Source organism: Drosophila tropicalis, unplaced genomic scaffold, assembly GCF_018151085.1.
Source record: "Drosophila tropicalis isolate 14030-0801.00 unplaced genomic scaffold, ASM1815108v1 contig_919, whole genome shotgun sequence".
Taxonomy (NCBI): domain Eukaryota; kingdom Metazoa; phylum Arthropoda; class Insecta; order Diptera; family Drosophilidae; genus Drosophila; species Drosophila tropicalis.
The window spans coordinates 61,784-78,478 of NW_027173419.1; the positions used below are offsets into that span (position 1 = coordinate 61,784).

The window sequence follows — 16,695 nt, forward strand, 5'->3', positions numbered from 1 at the left end:
AGGCCGTCTTATCCCGTGACTCAGGCTCTAAAGGAATCTGCCAATACGCGTCTTTCAAGTCGAGACTTGTAATGTACTCGGCCTTAGGTAATCTGCTAAGGATGCCGTCTATGATTGGCATTGGGTAAGCATCCTTAACTGTAACGGCATTCACCCGTCTACTATCTATACATAACCTATGTTTTCCTGGCTTACTCACCAACACCACGGGCGAAGACCAAGCACTTTGAGATTCCTCAATAACTCCTAATTTTAACATGCGATCTAACTCTTCATATATTAATTGTTCCTTTGCTGGCGACATAGGATAGTGTCGCTGCTTAATTGGTGCTGCACCAGCAACATCTATTGAATGTGACAGCAGCTGCGTTTTCCCTAGTCCCAACTTAGCGAATGATGGAAACAAACCCATACATTCAGACAAACGTTGCTTCTGATTACTGTCTAACATCCGTTGCGCCGTATCCTCTACGCTTAAACTAGCTATCTGTAGCGGTCCTAATGACAGACCAGATGGTAATAAATCAAAAGCGAGCCAAAAATCTATGCCTAAGTAGAGATCCTGGGTTAGCCCAGGGACTATATAAAATTTCAATATCTTACTATTTCCTCTAAAATTAACTTCAGTACTTATCTTTCCTACTATATGCTGGGGAGTTCCATCTGCAGTATTTACTTTATTTGACATTGGCCTAATATTCTGTTTTACAGCCAATAATTCTTCGGCAAAACTGCCACCAACACAACTTATACTAGCCCCAGTATCCATGAGACCACTTATTAATCTATTGAATAACTTTACCTCTGCATAAGGACGGATATCAAAAACATTGCCGACTACCGCCGAGGCTATTAGCTTTCGCTCCTTTTTAACACCTTTATTAAAAGCCTTCCTTCGCTCTCTTGAACGAGTCTGTGACCAATAAATTCCTAATCTAGGCGACTCTACTGGTTCCGGTTCGGAATATTTAGATATTTCTAACGATTTCTCCTCAGAGATATGCGTAAATTCGGGCAAATATTCTTCTAACCCTAGTGTTTCCTTTAATCTGTATTGCTGGCCCTCGAGACCATCTGTCTGCGTGCACTTCTCCGAAGTGCACGACCTGCCGGGTTTTTTGAATGATCATTACAATGGGCACAAGATGGCTTATACGTGTTTGGCTTCCCACAGCCATAGCAAAACACTCGCCGTTCTGCTACACACTCTTGATATGGATGACCCGCCGTATCACAGTTCCAACAAACCAAGTTAACTGCTTCCACCACTGGCACCTCATCTTCAACCTCGGACTCTTCTTCTGTTTGAATGCTCACTGCATTTACCACTCTCCTAGGCATGGGTCTTGGTGGTACACTCAATGGTTTCCGTACTGTCTGCATAAAGGTTTCTCTAGTACGCACTAACTGCCTTAACTTAGATACCGAAGCTATGGACTCATATAATAACTCATGCTGAATATCGGGCAGAAGATTAGCCCGAATATGCTCTAGCAACTCAATTTCTGGTAACGGAGTAGACAGTTTGTCTGCTAGTGCCACTATCGCCTCGTAGAATTCGTCGAACGACTCTTTATCCCCTTGTCTGCGTTTGCTGATAGCAGCTTTAATATGCTGATCGGTACGCTCGTCTTTAAACTGTTCCCTCAAGGCTCTACATAAGTCTAACCACTTGATGTGTGATACCTTCTTGTGGTATCTCCAGAACCACTCACTAGCATTTCCTTCAAACAAATTGCTAACATACCGCGACAGAACTACGAAATTACCTTCTAAAGCCTGATGGGTCATTGCTTCCGCTCTATAAATAAACTCGTCCACTGATATACCGGACTTGCCATTAAACCTTAACTTCCAACTACTTATAACCTGACTTATTCTGTCTGGTCTAAGCTCCAAAATACTGTTACCATTACTTGCCTGCTCACTAGCTGCTGTTGCTGATACTTGGCTACGTAAGTTCGCTGCCTGTTGTGTACTTTCCTCAGCGTTCACTTGGTGTGTCGCTACTACTGAATACAATCTCTGGAATCCATTTTCTAACGCTTGTGTCAACAATTCCGTTTGTCTAACTGCTTGAATTTCCAGTCGCTCATTTTGGCGAGATGCAGCCGTCGCCATGGCATTCGCTATTAATCTGGCTAAATTAACGTCGCTATTCCTAACAGATTCGGATGGCTCTATACCCTCATCTAACCTTCTTTCCTGACTCAAATCTCTCTGTGCCATTTCTGCCAGTAAGTTGGCCCTTTGCGCTGCTGCCCTGGTTTGCATTCTTGCCTGATGGCTGGTCTGTGGTCCCCCACTAAGTGCTTCAGCTCCTTCTCCTTCCGTATTCTGTAGCGGTTGATCACAAGTGGGGCAAATTTCCCTACTATCGACGCGTATGTTGAAGCACGCTATGTGGAAATGATGACCACAAGTAGTGCTCCGTAGCTGCGCCCTATATTGTATTGGTTTATCGCAGATAAGGCAAAGGGTATTGTCGTCCTGAATCGCGGCTAGATCTTCACTGCTGTGCCTTACCGACATTTCTCACCACAAAACGTTTGCTTATTTGTTAACTAAATATGTTGAGGACTTCCCTCTTATTATTAAGCTTTTAATTCCAGATCTGGTCAATTCCTAATAAGACTATTTCTATTAAATTGATTGATTAACAAAGCTATACTTATTATACTGATGTTGCAAAGAAATAAAGAAAATATAAAGAAAATTCAAATAACTTTCATAAAACTAATGAGGGGAATCATGAAATGTGTTAAAAAAAAATGGTTTGAGCAGCTGCTAAAATAACGATAAAAGAGGACTTTAAGTATAATTGAAATTGCAGGTATGCCCTAGCCTATTGCCAAGTATCACATAACTCCATACAATTTACCTAACTACTTAAAGCCATCAACATTTTGTACCTAACTTGTAGGCAACTAAGAAAACTAATAGTTCTAAGAAGTATTAACCGCTTGGAGGCTATAGTCTTTGACCATTGTTAAACCTGATCCGAAACGAAAAATAACTTTCTGACTATCGAAAATTACCAGTGGCTAAACCAACAATCCTGAGCGCGGAGCCGAAAATATTTTAGAATTCAAGGCTGATCCAGCTGACCAATTGATTGTGCGTTGTTTTATTTTTCTTCTTGTTGGTGGTGTGGACATAGAGTTATGTCGAAACTTTATGTACTCCGACTGACCACCCAATACAATAAGGAACACTAGCGTTCGAAAACCGAGATATAAATACCCATAAGAAAAGCTGTTATTGACTAAAAATGTTTTCGTCGGGGCTCCCGAAACCGTTTCTGGCCCCACGTTGGGCGCCAATTAATAAAATTATGAATACATAACTAACTGTAACATATAACCTGCTACAATTTTACTGCGAGCTGTTGGAATCTGGTAGAACCTATCAGTAGTACGCGCTGGTTTCGGCTCAATTAGTCGGTGAGGAATGGGGGATGGGGGAAATGGATAGACTACCCGCTCTACTAGTTAGAATTTTATTAATGAATTCGCGTACTGACACAATTTATCCTCGGTTTAACGCTTGGTACTGGCCAAAAAAAAAAAATAGAGATAAGAATGAGAAAAAGAAAAGAAATACCGCATTTCCTGGCGCAACTGCTGAACAAGAAGGGGTCTGATATCAGTGACGCCCAAAACAAATTCGCCCACCCTACCATGATCGCTGTATCCAAAGAAAAAAAAATTACCCAGCGATCCCTATGCCAAACCAATTTTTAACCTAACTTACTTTGCATGATTCCCCCCCTGTAAACGTCTCAGCCTAAATTCATTTCAAAAACTTATATTTAATAAAAGTAACGAATAATATAAAGCATTTCAAAAATTAAAAATTATAGATTTTGATATAAATATAGATATGTAGATATGACAATGTTTATATGAAAAGTATATTAAAATTCAAAGAAAGAAAAAGAATTCCTTTTTCTTTTGAGCATAAGTTAAACTTCTGATGACCAAAAAGACCAAAATTAAATTTTATATGTTATTCAAACGAGAGCAACGAAAACTGCTTTAACTCTCTCTTTACTTTGCTTGGTCAATCATATACCAAAAACACAAGAAAAATGACATTATAACCAAAGAGTACTCACTTAAGCATCCCACGGAGAAAGATCTTTCTGGTGACCGCTGTAAGTAATTGTGTAAAAATATAGGGAGAGAGTATGTTGTTGATTCAAGAGAGAATTAAATCATGTTAAGCTTTCGCCAGTGGCGTGCAAAAAAAAAAAAAAAAGGGGTGAACCAAAATTTTCACCGAAGTTTCACTCATGACCAAAAAGAAAATTACAAATGAAATTATAAAAATAAAGTAAAAAAAAAAATTTAAGAAAAAAAAATTAACTTGACTTTGGAGTACACAAAAGACTCAGAATTTTACAATTTAAAAGTTAGCTTTAAGGCGAAATTATTAGAAAAAAAAATTAAAGGCATTTAATTATTTTCGCCCAACATTAGTTTAACCCATGCAATATTAGGGCCTGGCGAAGATATTTAGTTTCTTGGCTGAAGGCTATGCAACGATCACCAGTAAATAAAATAACCAAAGCGGAACGCCAGCCAAGCGGCTACACATATGAAAGCTCCGCTGGTTGATAGTTATCACAAAAGAAAAGCTTTTACTTATCAGAGTTTGCTTGCAAGGTAAGGGCGGGGGGGAGTCTCTCCTCTAGTCTAGAGAATCTTATACTCTTTATTTTTGGTTTTACTCTCCATGCCCGTCTCAGATCTTTTCTGGCCAATACTTGCTGCTCCAGGGGCTTCGGTCCGTTTTGACAGCTTGTCCCTCATAAGCCTTTCTCTAGTCGGCTGACCGGCCTAGACCATTGCATCTAGTCTGTGAACTAGGTGCCAACTCTATATATAAAACAAAACTTTCTTACTACACACATTAAAAGGCGCATTTTTTTTACTATTTACCATTTGACTTGGCACCGGATTAAAAAAGGAAATATTACTTCCTCTCGACAATCTACTTCATCAGACTGCCCATATGCCTAAAAGACAAACATTTTTCATAAAAATTGCTTCCTTTACTCAAACTGATATGCGCGTTTGTATAGCGCTGGACTTACATTTATTTTGAAATAAAACACTATCAATCACTGAAGGAATAAAACTGCTTCGAATTCACCATTCAAACTTCACAATCGGACTTTTTCCGAAAAAAAAATTAGTTTTCACTATGACTTTAATTTTTGCGACCGCACTGGTTGAAGATGATTTGGAAAAGAAAAGTCATTCCCATGGGGGCCGACATACTTGGCTAAATCTCTATCCCTTAGTCCTCTTTGGACCCCTCTCTTCGCCTCGATTACCCCTAAACTTCCCTGATCCCAACTCTAGAGGAGCCTAGGGGGCGCCACAAAAAAAGTAATCGGATAAATAAAAAAAAATTCAAAGAAAATTTTCTGAACCAAAAAAAAAAAAATGAATCTCGAAATCGCATTTCCTATGTTATTTTCAAAATTATACAATGTTAGTCTACATTCTGTTAGTTAGTACAACGCTAACTAACAATACAAGCAGTACAAGCAGTGCAAGCAGTGAACGCAGATTACTCTGTGAAACTTATATTGCCCACTTTTAGGGATAAAACGTTTATATATCGTTTTAGTTATAAAGAAGAAAAATCATTCCTACTCTTTTTTTCGTTTCCTTTCTAAATACAAACGGTTACAAGCGCTACTCAGAAAAATCCAAAACTTAAGGAAGAGTACAAAAAATTTATTAAAGAATATTTGGACTTGGGCCATATGGTCGAAACTAAGGATGAAGGTATGTATTACCTGCCACATCAAGCAGTAGTAAAAGAAGCAAGTTTGACAACTAAACTAAGAGTTGTATTTGACGCTTCCGCGAAAACCACGAATAACAGAAGTCTCAATGACGTGATGTGGATCGGGCCGCGACTTCAAAAAGACATATTTGACATAATACTAAAATGGCGAAAATGGCAGTTCGTAGCATCTGCGGATATTGAGAAAATGTATCGACAGATAAACATTGATCAAGATGATCAAAAATATTTGCATATTTTGTGGAGAAATTCACCGCAGAAAAAATTGAGAAAATATAAATTGACGACGGAAACGTGCGGACTGCATCAGCACCTTATTTAGCCACAAGGGTACTTGCAGAGATAGCAAACAGGTGTCAGGATGAAGTGGTTAGTGAAATTATCCGAGATGAATTCTACATGGATGATTTAATGACAGGAGGTAATACTGTACAAGAATCAAAACACAAAGTTCAGCAGGTTTCCAGAGAGCTGGAAAAGGCAGGAATGAATTTGAGAAAATGGATTTCGAATAAAACCGAAATTGTTGAAGAAGTTATTGATACAGGCGGTAATAAAGTATTAAAAATTGATGAGAACGAAGCAATTAAAACCTTGGGGTTGCAGTGGGAGCCGTCTAAAGACGAATTTAAGTTTAAGGTACACTGTGACGAGAACAAAAAAGTAAATAAAAGAATAGTGCTATCTACACTAGCCAAGATTTATGATCTACTAGGTTGGCTAGCACCAGTAACAGTAAGTTATTCTTGCAAAAGTTGTGGCTAGCTGAGCAAAATTGGGATCAAGAGTTGTCCGATATCGACGCAACAGAATGGAAAATTTTCAGGGACAATTTGGTGTATCTGGAAGAAGTCAGATTACCCCGATGGATCAAGACACAACCTGATATGTTGTTACAGATTCATGGTTTTGCTGACGCGTCAGAAAAGGCGTATGCAGCGGTAGTATATGCCAAAATTGGTGGGGCAGTTACCTTAATAGCCAGTAAGAACAAAGTTAACCCTATCAAAAATAGGAAAACTATTCCTAAATTGGAGTTATGTGCAGCACACTTGCTGTCGCAATTGCTACAAAGAGTCCAACAGGCTATTGCTGCTCCAGCTGAAATGTATGCTTGGAGCGACTCTACTATCACACTATGCTGGATTAAAAACGGTGCTAGTAAAGAAAAGTTCGTAAGGCGGCGCATAGAGGATATCCTAAAAATCAAAGAAATAAAATGGAACCATGTAAGATCTGAAGATAACCCTGCAGACGTAGCTTCAAGGGGTATTTATCCAAATAAGTTAAAAGATTGCGAATTGTGGTGGAATGGGCCAAAGTGGCTCGTTGAGGCAAAAGACAAATGGCCTAAACAAAAAACAGATGATGACAAGGTTATTGTAAATTCCGTACTATTAAATACAGAAAGTAGTATTATGCAGGAGCTAATTGAAAAGTATTCCTGTATAAATAAGCTGGTCAGGATTACAGCATATGTGTTTAGATTTATTGGCACTAAAAAAAGCGATAAGGCATACCCATCATATCTAACCGTCAATGAGCTTAAGAATGCTAAAAATTTTATAATTAAACACCAACAAGCATGTCAGTTTAGCAGAGAGATTTCATGTCTTACGCAGAACAAGCAAATTGACATGAAAAGCAAAATTTTGAGCTTAAATCCATTTTTGGATAACGATGGAATATTGCGCGTGGGGGGAAGATTGCAAAATGCCAACATATGTTTTGATACTAAACACCCTATGATTTTAGATAAATCAAATTTAACGATATTGTTGATTAAAGATGCACATAAGGAAACCTTACACGGAGGAATTAACCTTATGAGAAGCCAACTTCAAAGAAAATTTTGGATTGTCGGTTTAAGAAACGCTCTTAAAAAATACCTAAGGGAATGCGTCACTTGTGCCAGATACCGCCAAGTAACGGCGGAGCAAATTATGGGTAACCTACCCAAAAGTAGGGTAAAGGTGTCATCCCCATTTCACAACACTGGGATTGATTTTGCCGGTCCATATCATATAAGATGCTCAAAAAATCGGGGACAAAAAACATTTAAAGGGTACATAGCAATATTCGTGTGTTTGTCAACTAAGGCAATTCATTTAGAAGTTGTTAGTGACTTGACAACTGATGCCTTCCTAGCAGCATTTCGAAGATTTGTGGCAAGACGGGGTAAATGCGCTAACATATATTCTGATAACGGTACAAATTTTGTAGGAGCGGCTAGGAAGCTGGATAAAGAATTTAAAAAAGCAGTTCAAGATAACGTCCAGGTTGCCCCTGTTCTAGAGCGAGAACAGATTAGCTGGCATTTTAGCCCCCGGCAGGACCTCACTTCGGAGGTATATGGGAAGCTGGGGTCAAATCCGTTAAGTATCATCTGAAAAGAGTCATAGGGGACAGTAACCTGACATATGAGGAACTGGCAACATTGTTGTGTCAAATAGAAGCCGTCCTAAATTCACGTCCGTTATATACGAAGGGTGAAGATATGGACAACAACGAGGTGTTAACTCCCGGTCATTTCTTAATTGGAAGACCGACATTAGAAACAGCGGAGTCCATGTCGGAAGAAAAAATTGGAAGTTTAGACAGATGGAAATTAATTCAAAAAATGAAAAAAGATTTCTGGGCGAAATGGAAAGACGAATATCTATATACTCTCCAGCAAAGAAATAAGTGGCGACGAACCACAGAGAATTTAGAGAATGGACAGGTCGTGCTGATCAAAGATGAAAATTGTCACCCAGCCAGGTGGCCTCTGGGCAAGATAGAGGAAATTCATAAAGGCACGGACGAAAAAGTAAGAGTCGTCAAAATCAAATTGCAAGAAGGGTCAATTACAAGACCTATAAATAAAATCTGTCCACTGGTTGGGGTAAAATCATCCGAAGAAGTTGAGGAGAATCGATATCGGAAAAGTAACAGATTCGGTCATCTGTCCAACGCAGGAACCGTAATGATGTTAGCAATGTTGATGCTGCTTTGTCAACTTTCGAATGCAGCAAGCATTAAAGATAATCGACCAAAAATTACGGTAAAAGAACTAAACGCAACAGCCGCGTTGTACTTAGATCCAATGGGTGAGGTGGAAGTAGTAGCGTCCTCATGGGATCTGGTAGTGTACTATGACATGTCGGCATATTTTGAAATGCTTAATAAAGGCGACAGGTTGATTCCTAAAATGAGGGATTTATGTCACAAGTTATATAATTTTGAAGACCAGTGTCATTTCGTATTAGACAACACGGTTAAACAAATGACGGAAATCGAAGAAAATAATAGATTGTTTATGAGTCAAGATAAGCCAAGAAGCAAGCGAGCACCGTTTGAATTCATGGGTTCATTGTACCACATATTATTCGGCATCATGGATGCAGATGACAGAGTACAGATGGAAGATAACATGAGAAGTTTGCTGACAAATCAACAAAATTTAAAACACCTAGAAGAAAGGCAGACATCGATAGTAGATTCAACGGCAAATATTCTTAAAACAACTATAGATGAAATAAATGTTAATTTTCGCAACATGAACAACCGGATTGAAAATATGACAGAAGTACTAAAAGAAAGCTATTACGTATATAGAGAATCCATCCAATTTTTCATGATTGTAAGACAACTGAGTTCCGTGATTGATGAATGTGAAAAAATTCAGACAGGGGTTATAAATCTTTTAATAGACATTAACCATGGTAGGTTGAACCCTAACATTCTAAAACCAAGCCAAATGAAGTCGGAAATAACAAAAATAAAGGACAAGCTGTCCGAAACATTAGTGTTACCAGGTAAAAGGTCAGGTACTGAATTAAAAGATATATACACTTTGTTGACGGCCAAGGGTATTTTTATAGACAGAAAACTAATTATAAATGTAAAAATACCACTTTTTGGTAGACATCCATCCTTTCTTTACAAAGTTATTCCGGTGCCAGTACGATTAAGCACTAATCAAATGGTAATGATCCATATAGATAGTCAGTACATAATATATAATTTTGAGATAGACTCGTATCATTTAATGTCTGAATCAGCTATGCAAAAATGTGAGATCTGGCAGTCAAACAGGAGAACATGCGAAGGAAGTTGGCCATGGAGTAGTATCAATGACGATACCTGTGAGATGACACCTTTTAAACAGAATACCAAATCGAATTGCTTATACACAACGATTGTAGAAAAAAGATCTTATTGGGTAGAATTAGATAACAGTAGTAGTTGGTTATTCAAAGTTCCACCTAAAACTAAAGCCAGAGTTCAATGCGGTAACAAACAGCAGGAGGTGCTGGAGATACCAGAACAAGGAATTTTGAGCCTCAGATCAGGTTGCACAGCTAGGGCAGAAGATAAAATTTTAGTGGCCCACCATAGCGTCCAGTCAGAATCGCACATAACTATTGAAACTTCGCACGTAGGCGATATTAGTAACATGGAAAATGTAGTATGGAATCCAGTAGAAGCAAACATAGTAAATCATTCGGCAGAATTAGAAAGAATAGGAAGTCAATTAAAATCATTAAAGGAACATCACAGTGAATTACCAGGTTTAAACTTCCATCATGTAGCTGGTCATGCTTCTTTAATGTTAGTTAGCTTACTAATAATAATATTAATAATAATAATTTGTTTAAGACAGCTTAATAAAACTAAAGTCCAAAACGTCACATTTGGCGCCCCTTTGCAGAATGTTTAAGAATAAACAACGTGTTCATCTGAAGCGGCTTCACCAAATCAGATGCACTAAAGAAATTATAATACAACTGTACTTTTGTCACAAATAAGTAATTTAGCATATGACTAGAATTACAATCAGCCACACACATTGTGGAAAAACACTTGTAATTCTAAACTAACCAAACATATCACAACGGCAGGAGATCATGTGGCCGAAGCCGTGCCCAAGATAATAATAATTGTCAACCCCTGATAACGTGGGATTTGAGTCTCATTAGAATAAGATATTTTAAGAACAATTGTTATCTCCTAGAGCCTAAGATTCCCTATATAAACTCCATACTTTTACTAATAAAATCAGTTCATATTTTGAATTCAACGAATGAAGATTGGGTTATTTTCCTTCTCTCCGGAATCCCTATTCAATGTCTGAATTTGATTTCTATTTGAAATATTAAAATAAAATTGTTATGGATTCATGCATATTTTTTTTTATTTAAATTATTTGTGAAGAGAAAAAAAAAGTAAGAGAGAAATAAAATTTATCTCAACTGTGTCTTGCACAGCGAGCCAGAGATTGGCTCACAATTCATGTATACATTTCATTTGTTTTATTGTTAAAAAAAAAATCTCCAACCACATTGTTAGTGAAAGCCTATCGGACAGTTAGTATGTCGCAAGTTGCACTTTCGTGCTTCAACTTGCTATTAAGGTTATTATTACAATTATTAAATTAAAGGCAAGTTAAGGCTTGCGCATTTCTGCGGCCCCCTTGTGTTTCTTCGCTCTTTGGCGAAGTTCAGCTTTCAGTATGTCAATACGCTCTATGCAGCGTTGTCGGCGTTGTAGCTTTCTTACTTGGCCTCCTCTTTTTGTCTTCTTTGGCTCTGTTGATTTGGTGTTACGGGACCGGTACTCAGCTATTGTGAGTGGGCGCGGTCCATCGTTGGGATACAACTCTAACGCTTCTTCTAGCGTCGGCGCATCCCTTTGCTCGATAGGAGCAGATTCCGCAAAGGGAATATCTTCACTGTTCATTCGTGTTCCTTGTTGGTTGATTGGTTGATTTTCTTTTGGTTCGCTTGATTTATAAATGGTTCCAACCGCTGCTTCTGTTTTCTTCTGGGCATTTATTCCAATTGATTTAAAATAAAATTTTCATTTAAATAAATAAAATGTTCATGTTTTGTGTTGTGGTTAATATTTGCAGTTGTTGTTCTTCTGACATTAACGTTGATTGATGGTTTGATTTTTGCATTTGGTTTACAGATTGCAGTTGTTGTTTTTGTTAGCAGATAGCGGGTCCTTGTCCTGTCACGGTCGCCATGTTATATATATTTCAAGACCGGTAAACTTGTATCATCTTTCACTCGTTGCAGAGGACGGACGTGTTTTTTTTTGCGCTTATCAATTTTTATTTTTTACTCGCGATTAATTACTTTTACAAATTTAAATTAAATTAAATTCATTATCGGTTTAATTAATAAAAATTTCAACATCCGAATTTTATTTTCATTTCGCGAATTCTTGCTGTCGCTTTTGTTTAAATTTAAATAAAATCAAAACTTACAACAATACTTGCATTAGCGGTGTTGTTGTTTTGCTTATTTCTTTTGCCTTTTGTCTTTACCGTTTTAACTAACTCTCGCGCTCTTGCGTACAAATTGTTGTTGCATGTGTTCAATTTGACGCGCTCTCCCGCTCTTTCCTATTCTTGATTGATTTGCGCTCTCGTCTTTTGCCTACCCGCGACTCTGTGATACGTGTTTTTGTTTTTGTGCTTTCATCTCTTTTTATTCTTTAGTTGTGAAGGCTTACTCTGCACATTAACCCTTGTGTCAGAACTGGTCAGTATATTCTTTACACAGAATTTTTACCTTTAGAATTTTTATTTTTTGTATTTCCTTTTTTAATTAAATTAAACTTTTTGATAAAATGGTTGTCTGCTCAAAAAATAATTGCATAGTTGCCACTAATGCGGTTGACTCCCATGATTATATTCTGTGTTGGTTGTGTGACAATGCGGTTCACGTTAAGTGTGCAGGTTACACAGGCAGAATCAAGGAGTCTATTGCTAAAGGTGGTGGCTTAAAATATGGATGTGATGCTTGCCGAGAGGTCGAGAATGAGATGCGCTCTTTCATGAGGCGGACTAGAGATAGTTTTGACACTTTAAGGGCAGGTTTTAATAAACTCCAAGCGGAGTTTACTGCGGTGGAGACTCAGTTCAGAAGTTTATCGCTTATGAATGAGTCTCCGAAACGTAAAAGGACCAGTCCTTGGGGTGTTTCTGCATCTGTAGACCCGCCAGCGTCTCTTATCGTCCCCGACCGGTCTCATGCACCGTCCACTCCTAATGTACAGCAATTGATTTCGTTTAAGAGCCCGGTTGTGAATGCTATTAGTAAGGAATTACCGGTATCACCTGGGAATGATCTCTTAAAAACGATGCCTATTGTAGTGTCCGATGTGTCCGGGCAATTACCCATTCCAATGGAAATTGCCGATAGTTCTAAAAGTATCGAGGGCCCCGTAAACAAGTCGACTGCTGCAGTGGGTAACTTGTCCAACGTTACTGCTGCGGCTGACGCTTCGGGACCGCGGCCTCTCGTTGGCATACCACCAAAGAAACATATATTTGTTTCTAGGCTAGACCCTGTTGTCACATCTGATGATGTAATAGCCTATATTCGGAAGAAAGTTAACGTCTCGAATATTGCGGTGGAGAAGTTTAAATTTTCTTATTCTCGGGACATTTCGTCTTTTAAAATTAGTGTTTCTGCCAATATCTTCGACACTATATGTCGAGAAGATTTTTGGCCAAAGCATATAATAGTTAAGGAATATACTGTGAAAAAGAAAAATCGGAAACCGATTCGCTTGCCAACAACAACAACTAATACTAATCCTGTCACATCAGCATCTGCTGGTGTGTCAAAAAACTAGCTTCGTCCCTTAACCTGGGTTACCAGAATGTTACAGGGCTGAGATCTAAACTTTCTAATCTCTTTGTAGATAGTCTTTCTTTTGAACATAACATTCTAGCTTTTACAGAGACGTGGCTAAAACCTGATATTGCTGATGCATCGGTTTTTTCCACAAACTTTTCTATATTCAGACGTGACCGGATTTCTCGTATAGGTGGTGGCGTTCTGATAGCTGTTGATGCTGCTTTATCATCTGAAATGATTCAATTTTCTAGTACCCAGGAGATTGAGTTTGTCGGTGTTAAAGTAAATTTTAAATCTTTTAATGCTTTCATTACTTGTTCCTATATTCCACCATTGTCAGACATGGCGGTATATTTAAATCATTTAGAGGCAATTCAGTTTGTCTCCTCTTTAGTTTCCAGTCAAGACTTGCTCATAGTTGTAGGTGATTTTAATTTACCCGCTTTAGCATGGTCACTAACAGATGAATCTACCACGTTGCTGCCCTCTTTGTCACATGACTTTATTGATGGCCTTCTAGGCTTATCTTTATCCCAAGTCAATCCCGTCTTAAATTCTAATAGAAAATCGTTAGATCTTATTTTTGTATTGGATTCTTCTTATTGTGAGGTTTCTAGGATCGAACCTTTTGTTCTTCCAGAAGACAAATTTCATCCTACATTAAATTTAAAAATTGATTTGCCCTTGCTTTCACCATTACTTGGTTCAAATGAGTTACCTCTAACTAGGTGCTTTCGTAAGACTGACTTTGCCAGCCTTAATGAAAACATTGCTACTACTGATTGGTCTTATCTGTACAATTGTAGAGATATGAACTCAGCTGTTCGTTTTTTCTATGATACTCTGAATTCACTCTTTGATATTTGTGTGCCTCTTGGTAGGCTGGAGCGGCTTAACAAACCTCCCTGGTTCTCTCGTGAGTTATCCAATTTGAAAAATGTGAAGACACGATATTATAAGAAGTTTCAAAAACACGTCGTTCATCAGATTATGCTCTGTATACAGTCGCTCGTTCAAAATTCATGATGCTTAATACACAATGCTATAAGAATTATCTTCAGCGGTGTAAGCTTCAGTTTTCTTCCGACCCTAAACAATTTTATAACTTTGTTAATTCTAAACGTAAGACCTCTGTGCACCCATCTTTTTTGTCTTTTCAAAATAAAAAAGCAAGCACTGATCAGGCAATTGCCGATATGTTTGCGAGTTTTTTCAAAACAACTTATTCCTCAACGGAATATCGAGCAAGTCCGTATCCTTATCATTTAAAAAAGGCTAATTGCATTTTCAATCCAGTCATTGATGAAAGTTCTATTCTTAGCGAACTTAAATTAGTTAAACCTGTTTATTCTCCGGGGCCAGATGGTCTTCCTGGATGCGTACTCAGGTTCTGTGCAAACGCATTATGTAAACCCATTTTAAAATTGTTTCTATTGTCTGTCGAATCTTCCTCTTTTCCATCTATTTGGAAGGAGTCGTATATCATTCCTCTGCATAAAAATGGCAAAAAGTCCGAAGCCTCTAACTATAGGGGTATCTCAAAATTGTCCGCTATTCCGAAAGCTTTTGAGAAAATTATAACTTCTCAATTGCAACATTTTTGCAGTTCTATTATTTCACCATCCCAACATGGGTTTGTGAAACGTAGATCTACAACCACTAACCTTTTAGAATTTACATCAGTAATTATCAAGGGGTTTAAAAATGGTAAACAAACTGATGTAATATATACTGACTTTAGCAAAGCCTTTGATTCCGTTAATCATACCCTATTACTTTCTAAGCTGAGCGACATTGGGTTTCCACCCCTTTTCCTTTCTTGGGTTCGTGAATATTTAACAAATAGAAAACAGAAGGTACTTTTTAAGTCTTCTTTTTCCGCTTCCATTCCTGTGACTTCTGGTGTACCTCAAGGTAGTCATCTTGGCCCTCTGCTCTTCACACTATTCATTAACGATCTTCCATCAGTCATGGTTCATTCGCGTGTGCTTATGTATGCTGACGATGTCAAGCTTTGTCTTACTCATAAAGATACAGATTCATTTAGTCGGCTACAAGCTGATCTTAAAAACTTTCAATCCTGGTGCCAGTTTAATCTACTAAATCTTAACACTACCAAATGTAAGGTAATGACTTTTTTCCGTAACTCTCCTCAACTGGTCACTTATTTTCTAAACAATAGCCCTCTGGAACGTCTAAATAATATGAATGATTTGGGCGTACTTATGGACCATAAGTTAAATTTTAACACCCATATTTCCACCACGGTCGCAAAGGCCATGAGTGTCCTGGGTTTCATTAAAAGATGGTCAAAAGAATTTGATGACCCCTATACAACTAAAGTTCTTTTCACTTCGCTTGTCCGTCCTATTTTAGAGTATGGATCTTGCATTTGGTCACCTCAATATGAGTCGCACCAGATTAGACTTGAATCCGTTCAAAAGCAGTTCTTGTTATTTGCTCTTCGTGGCTTAAGCTGGGATCGCAATGTCAATTTGCCTTCGTATTCTAGTAGACTTCTCTTGATTAACCTTCCATCCCTAACTAACCGTAGAACTATGCTTGGTGTCATTTTTATGCACAAGCTCCTAATTGGTGATATCGACTCGCCTGAGTTATTAGCTCAGGTGAATCTGTCGGTACCATGTAGACGGAGTAGACATCCTTTGATACCTTTATCCCTTAGTCGTTGTTCTTCTAACTATGCTATGCATGAACCTTTTAGGGTCCTCTGCTCTGATTACAACCTTCTATTCCCTGTAATCGGCTCAGAGTTTTCTATTAATATGCTTAAAACATCTATCCTATCCCATTTAGTTAATAGATAGCTGTAGTATTATTTGTTTGTCTGTTTTTTCTATTGTGTACTTGTCCACGCGATTCGTGCCGTGCGTTATACGGCTGCACCCCTCGGTCGGTCGGGTGGGAGGTGGTGCTTGGGCTCGCGCGTAACAGGCTATGTCCTGGTGTCGTAGGGGCCACTTGAACGTACTGCGCATAGTATCGTCAACGTCCGCTATATAAAGAAGAACACGTCAGTGTCCATGCATAGTCGTTTTCAGAATGATTTTTTATTCCAAATTATTATTTTGCTTAAGCTAAGTTTACATATATATTCTTATGCTGCGACTTATGCGACAGCTACAAAAGAGAGGGAGAGTGTCAGTACATACATACATATTGTTGGAGCGCTTGCATCAAAGTGCTTAGTCAGCGTTCACACGCTGGCCTGGCTCTA

General features: G+C 38.2%; 1 long non-coding RNA gene across 1 annotated transcript; it reads right to left on the reverse strand.

The window, feature by feature from the left end:
• Window positions 1–3,791: 3,791 nt before the first annotated feature.
• LOC137586174 (uncharacterized) lies at window positions 3,792–5,435 on the reverse strand. The gene is made up of 3 exons (XR_011033725.1): window positions 5,099–5,435; window positions 4,944–5,020; window positions 3,792–4,880 (listed from the first exon to the last, which is right to left on the reverse strand). It is a non-coding gene; the product is annotated as an uncharacterized lncRNA (long non-coding RNA).
• Between the last annotated feature and the right edge of the window lie 11,260 nt (window positions 5,436–16,695).